At 37.7% G+C, this 6,326-nt stretch overlaps 1 protein-coding gene across 1 annotated transcript in view; it reads left to right on the top strand.

Moving 5' to 3' along the window:
- Positions 1-2,468: 2,468 nt before the first annotated feature.
- prr36a (proline rich 36a) overlaps positions 2,469-6,326 on the top strand; it is a 29,465-nt gene continuing 25,607 nt past the window's right edge. The window contains exon 1 of the mRNA XM_030136870.1: positions 2,469-2,672. The gene's annotated coding sequence lies outside the window, so the exon portion shown is untranslated. The remainder of the gene's footprint in view (positions 2,673-6,326) is intronic.

Below are 6,326 nucleotides of genomic sequence, written 5' to 3'. Positions count from 1 at the left end.
CAAATTATCAATAGATCTTTTTATATGATACATATAAGACTGAAAACAACAAATCTCTTAAGTATATGAACCATGCAATCATGCAAATTGGTGGATCAAATATCATTTTAAATGTAAGGATAAAACACTGTGCAAGTGTTGTCCTATTTGGGATAAAATAAGTGACACATAAAACAAAAGATAAAACTTCTCCTATGTTTTTTTTTTTTTAGATAGCTATAAATTAAGTATATCTGATCATAGGTGTCTACAGACTGATATATAAGTTGGCTGTTTGGTAATTAAAAGTAAGAAAAGAAGGAATCTTTGATGAGAATGAACATCTTGCACTAGATTCCTGAACAGAAACTCCTTTCTTTTAAACTTAATCCACTAAATTCAGACTAGTACCAGCTGAACAAATCAGTCAACTGCCACAGGGAACACTAGTGAGTCAACTGGTTCGTACTGTTATTTTTATGCATATGCAGCCCTGACATTTAGTATCAGCATTACTTGAAGGACAGGTCCTGTGATGATAACGGTCCCTGTGCAAATATGAATCTGAAAGACTTTTGTCTGGTCTGCACCAATATTTGTCATGACCCAAATCAGTAGTTCTCAAACATTTTTCAACTTAAAACTCAAAAAATCAGTTTTATGTTTCCTTGGGACATAAATTCACTAAAATACATCATGAGTTACCATAATGTGTTGGGAACCCCTCAAAGCTTAACTCACTTTTTTTTAAATTAACTTTGATAAGAACCACAGCAGTACAGTCAACCACTACAGACAACAGACATTATACAACATATAAGAAATAGACAATTATTGGAAGGCGATTCCAATAATTAGAATGTACCAAGAATTTCAAAGAATTCTTAGTACATTCTAATGGTTGCAGTTGCGTTTTTGTTTGTTTGTTTGTTTGTTTGTTTGTTTGTTTGTTTGTTTATAAGGAATAATAAATTCAAATTTGGAATTTGGAATTTTTGAAAAATATATGTTTATGAACATGAAATTTCCCTAAAAAAATATAAATATTGATTATAAATTACATTTTAGAATTTGTTTGGTCAAAATGTGTCATTGCTTTCGTATTGCATTCCAAATATTTTTTAACAATATAGGTTTGTGGGATATATGTTGTGTACATTTATAATATGCATTTCCTTTATCTTATTACTGATACAAGAAAGAAAAGGTGATGTCCTGGATTTATACCAATTTAAATTTGGCAAGATACAATTCCATAAAGCTTTTCCTTTCTGTGTTATTTGTCATTGTTTGTAAAATGATGCCCAGATATGTTTATTGCTTCATTTAGAATCGGTTAATCCTAAACCATAACAATAACTGAAGTTCATTTCTGTGTTGTAAATGGCTCTAAGTTAAATTATTAATCCATAAAGACCCAAACAGCCACTGGTGACAAAAAGCATTTACTTTTCTAAAATGTTAAATAACTGTTGATTCATTAATCCTATCAATATGTGTAAATAATTGGTGTAAAATACAGTTTGTCATCTTCTCATGCTCATCAGATACGACCCATTTGAACGTTTAGAGGCTCTGTAGTGAACATGAAAACACTGTCATCTTCTACAACATTGATTCACCATTAAAACCCACGGAGTTGGATAATGACAGTAGATGGACATGCTTGGTTTATGTTCAGTTAATGACAGATTTTACTGAAAAAGTCACTTTTTCTTCAGTTTTCTCTGTTTCTGATACAAAAACCCACAATTTTAATCTGAGCTTTTATGAAAATTTACATGATCAGTGAATTAAATTTTCATCTAAAACACAAACAAACAGAGAATATTATATGAAATGGAGATAAATCATCTAAAAACGTTTAAATCTGGAGAAAAAATTGGTTGGGACCTGCTACAAAATTGGCACTGGGTCTTTATGGGTTCATGATGGGGAAACAATATTTTGCAGTAAACTCTTCTTAATGACAAAGACTACCATCAGATGTTTTTTTTTGTTTGTTTGTTTTAATTTTTTGTTTTTTGTATTAATCTTTGTACAAAACTAACATGACAGTTTCACATTCCGTGTGTCAGTGTGGCATAAATTGCCCAAGGGAACAGAACAACAACAACAATTGACAAATATTAGATTAGAATGCAAATCATGACCAAAAGTCTTGAAATAAAAATTAACAACAACTAAAAAATAATATGAAAAAATTAAATAAATAAATAAATAAATAAATATTGTACACCATTGCACAAGGGGGAATTCAATTATTGATTTCTATTGGAAATATTTTCAACCTTTGGTATAATATTGTGGCTTTGAGGTCTAAAATGCCATCTCCACTCACAGTACCGGGGCTTGGTTTACTTGTGACGTCACGGCTGCTTTGCATAACCTCCAGGCTTGTGATTGGACAAACATCGGGATTTAACCTGCGTCTCCTTTACGGCCGCCTCCGCCACGCTTCTCCTGAATACACAGCCGGGCTCCGCGGTCACTCCCCCCGCCCGGGTCCATCCTTCAAGAAGGGGAGCAGCCTGTCGCAGCTCAAACGTGGAGGGAAGGACACGGAGCGGGACGCCAGCCGCTGCTCCATTGTTACAACTGTGTGTTTTTACGGCTCCTTCGACATATTTGAGTGCGTTTTGGGTCCGTGTTGGAGGGACTAGTTTGTGTCTCCTGGAGTCGGCGGTTGAAAGGTACGAACAATTTAATAACGTTAGCACCGCGAGCGGAATTATTTAATTTAACACGTTTTTTAGGTATGTTTTGTTTTTTCTTATTTTCTGCCTACCTACCTTGCCTAACCTACCTTGAAAATGTCAGTCAGTTTGAACCAGCAGAGCTCCTTTATCCGTGGGTCTTAAAACGTACCATCATATTTTGTTTTGACGCCTTGTTTGCATGTGTAGTGTCCAGGCAGGGTGCTCACTGGGATGGATGAATCGTTAGCACGGCACGGACCGTTTGGGCGGCGGTCACAATGCCAGCTCGGCTCATAAAAAGCATGTCTTTGGCTGCTCAAGCCTCAGCTGGTATCGACTTTTTTTTTTTTTTTTTTTTAATCACATTTGATATATAACCTGACGTTGCCTTCATGCGTTACTGCTTTTGTTGTGAGGCTGAACTGGGCCCTCTGCTACATTAGGGGGAACTCGGCCTGTTTGTTTCCCATGAAAAATATTATTACTATTCATATTATCATTTCACATCTAAATGTTGTAATTTGGTCAATGAGGTCCCAGGAAACAACATAAGACTCACTTTCATCACATTAGAATTGTATATTTGTGGATAATATAAGCAATACATGTGTGCAGTACTGTAAAAATATAAGCATTTTTGCACTAAAAGTGGTCTATTTTTTCCTCTTAGGTTCATGCATTATTTATACTGAAATGAGAAATAGTACTGAGATTGCTTGCACCTTGTTTGTGTGCTGTTACAAGGGTTTCCCAGTGCTGGAACTCTTGCTCAGTTGCTTTTTATCCAGATTATCATCATCATAATCATCCCTGTCTTCATATTTGCATCCCTACATATGTAGTGAGCTCATCCTACAGCTGCCTGCATCAGAAAGCATCGTCTGCAGATATTTGGAATAGGAGGATGCTGTTTATCATCCAGGTTTTGGCTCCAAGTCTGCATTACGTAATGAGTGCAGTTTGGGCTGGGTGTGGTGGGCAGGATGTGGGTGTGGGAGCAGTGACTCTCTCCCTGGCTTCTAAAAAGTATTTGACATCCATATATTCAAGAGTAGAGTGTCAGCCCATCTGAAACCCTTGTGCTACAGCTGTTGTGAGGCGTGAGCTGTCACTGAGGAGTATATCGACACCTGGGTGTGAAAACATGTGCAAATGAAAAACAATCATGGCCGCTCCCTGTCTGTCATGTTTTCCTGACTTCCTTGCTACACTCCAATAACCCATTGCAAAATTGCTGTTGCTGTGTCGCATTTTAGGGCTTAAAGTTTGTGTTGTATCACCGGGGTCTGCTACAAGAATCTCCTGAAGGAGCAGGAAGCTAATATATATTTTTATCTTGTCATAAATTTCTGTCATGTTTAGGAATGATTAAAGTCAAGAAACGTAAACATATCGTCACAATTCCACACAGTCATATTCACTTTAATTGTGGTCTCTTTCTGGTTGGAACATCTTGTGCTTTGACTGGACATATTTGATAAAGGTCTTCACTAATCCTTCCACTGAGTACGGATGCAGTGTGTTTTTATAATTCACACAGCCACTTCCCCTGCCCACGCCTCCCTTTCCACTTCCTAAAGGCTAAGCAAACCAGAAGAGACGCTTAAAATAGTTTTCAACTCGCTGCATCCAATAACCTTGAGAAAGCTCAAGAGATTAGATTAGGTATTTTAAAGAGGAAATTTGCAAGCATAACGCAAAAAATGTGACAGTGTTATATTTATAACATGCAAAGTATGACAGAAGTAAAATATCTTCAACTTTATATAAATGAGTTACAATGATCTGGTTTTTCAACTAACATTTATAATAGTGATTTTTATTTTATTTTCTCTGTTCACTGCTTTACTTCAAGTTTAAGTTTGTATCCACCCGTTCAGTCTTGGAATGCATGTGTATACTGTGAACTTGCGTTTCCTTTCTTTATGGCCTAGGAAAGCCTGCAGACTTCTGTACCCAGCAGGCTGTCTGCAGTTGTTGTTGTTGTTTGTCAGATGTGACTGTTCCACAGGCATGCAGGTGGTTAGTGTTAAGACAGTTATGTGTAACAGGCTGTTTAAAATAAATACCACACATTGCATTCGGCACTTAGGAAGCGTGATACTCCATGATACACTGAGTGAAATGTGGTAAATTATGTCACGACTCAAATGTCTTCTGACTGTTGAAGATTTCATTGGCGCTTGATACTTAAATTCTTAAATTTTAGGGTTCATCAGTCTTAGTCTGCTTGCAAACAAGTTGGTTTTAACCCAAAACCTTCCATCTCCAGTCTCTGCTCACAGATTGTAAGTAACAGCTGTTACAGGTTATGATTCAATGTGGCTGACAAATATACTTCACCACAATCCCATTGTTAAAATATTGTACACTTACACATTTTTATCCTGCAGTGGCTTTTAAAAGCTAAAATATATAGCTCTTAATCACAGGGACACTAGCACGTTTGAGCTTTTTCTAAGAACTCTCTCAAACCAGAGCAGCTGAATGGAAAGCCTAACCCCTGTACAGCGTAGAGCATTTGCATCTGCTTGGAAGTCAGCTGCTTGCAACCAGTGTCAGTCTCAGTCTCACACCCATGGAAATTCAATCCAGCTACTGCCGGCTCTACTACATCTGAGTCGGATGACAGTCAGGGTTAAACCAAATTTCCCTACTTACCCTTCAGGTTTCTTGTTTGTCTGCTTTGTTGTTGTTCTTGGCGTTTCTGCTATGCTATGATGGTGTGGTGCTGTAACTCTCATCACTGTGGTTTGGAGGCTGGCACTACCCTGGCCATTAGGATAAAGTGGTGGACGCTAGCTCTGCATTTTTAGGTACTCTGTCTGTCTGAGTCTGTAAAGCTGGGCCCAGTGCACTGTAATTATTGAGTATGAGAGTAATTCAGCACTTTTAGAGTCTGTTGGCTTACATTGGTAGCCTTGAATACCGCCCAAAGCCATATTTTTCTTATCTTTCCCAGTGTAGACATTTTTCAATCAATTATTTATAAAGTCCATTTGCATTAGTATTTGCATCATTGTTACATATTGCAGTAGTGCAGTTGGCTATTGTACAGAGCTTGCAGGTAAAAGAAAATGTTAAGATCATGGAGAAATCTGTGTATTGGTATGTTTTAATCATTGTACAAGGGTGTCTGAAGTCAATTGTGTGTGTCGTTGTTAAGCACAGTAGGCAGACACTGTTATCATTCTTTGTAGTGTCTCATAATATCCGCCCATGTGAACCCTGTAAATGCAGTATGTGTGTCTTTGATGCAGTTCAGGGCTGTGGCTACGTTTTTGGACGGATGTCGGAGAGCCAGGGAGGTGAGGTGTGGGATCAGTGTCCATCTGGCCTCAGCTCACCCTGCCTCGTCAGGGGCAGGGTAACTGATCTGGCCCTCGAGCGCTCTGGTATTATATTGACTATCTGCCTGCCTGTCTGTAGCCATTTGTTTGGTGGCACAGGAGAGTAGCCGCTCACTTTAATACAGCAAACTGATGTTGGTACCTACAATTAGCCATCCTTTATTTATTGTTTTTGATTAATTAATTCTGCCTTTCTCATGATTGTGTAGTCCCATACTTTACATAGCTGACTGTAAGCAAAAGGTTGTGTCACACACTGCTGTTTTAAAAAAAAAAAAAAAAACAGTTGAGTTGCACA

Source organism: Sphaeramia orbicularis, chromosome 1 (genome assembly GCF_902148855.1).
Source record: "Sphaeramia orbicularis chromosome 1, fSphaOr1.1, whole genome shotgun sequence".
Taxonomy (NCBI): Eukaryota; Metazoa; Chordata; class Actinopteri; order Kurtiformes; family Apogonidae; genus Sphaeramia; species Sphaeramia orbicularis.
This window is presented reverse-complemented; position numbering and strand designations above follow the sequence as displayed.